At 53.1% G+C, this 520-nt stretch overlaps 1 long non-coding RNA gene across 1 annotated transcript in view; it reads right to left on the bottom strand.

The window, feature by feature from the left end:
- The window catches only part of LOC103596890, a 17,580-nt gene that overhangs the window by 919 nt on the left and 16,141 nt on the right, over positions 1-520 (bottom strand). The gene's annotated exons all lie outside the window — the stretch shown is intronic.

A 520-nucleotide genomic window follows, 5' to 3' on the forward strand; every position in this document is an offset into this window, starting at 1 on the left:
GGAAGGCACACTAAACCCCGATATTCTTCGAGATTTATTCAACCTCTGCCAGCGCCAGAGAAAATGGAAGGCGATTCCCTACATTGAGACTTTCCGCCTACTTGCCCCAAATCCCTCCCTTTGTCTTACCTGTTCTCCCTCCCAGGTTCTCCTTGCTTCCAAACCCCCTCTATCCTCGCTGCCTCCATTATCCCCTACTTCTGATGGTTTTGACCCTGCGGACGAACCTCCTCCGTACAGACCCCCTCCTCCTGTAGTTCCATCCCCCAAACCCCCACAGTGGCTCACTCTGCCACCATCTTCTGTTCCACCTAACCCTTCTGCTCTCCCTCCTTCCCCCTCCCCTTCTGCCTCTTTCAGCCCCCCCGTAACTCGTTCCCGGGGACTCCTCCCTTCCTCTACCATGGCTCCTCTCCATGAAGTAGCTGGTGCTGAAGGGGTTGTTGGGTGCATGTTCAATTTCCAAAAGGTCCAAGAAATTACTTTTTGTCTCAAGCCTCCCCCGACATTAAAACTAAAT

The sequence above is a fragment of the Galeopterus variegatus genome, unplaced genomic scaffold (assembly GCF_000696425.1).
Source record: "Galeopterus variegatus unplaced genomic scaffold, G_variegatus-3.0.2 Scaffold86, whole genome shotgun sequence".
NCBI classification, from domain to species: Eukaryota; Metazoa; Chordata; class Mammalia; order Dermoptera; family Cynocephalidae; genus Galeopterus; species Galeopterus variegatus.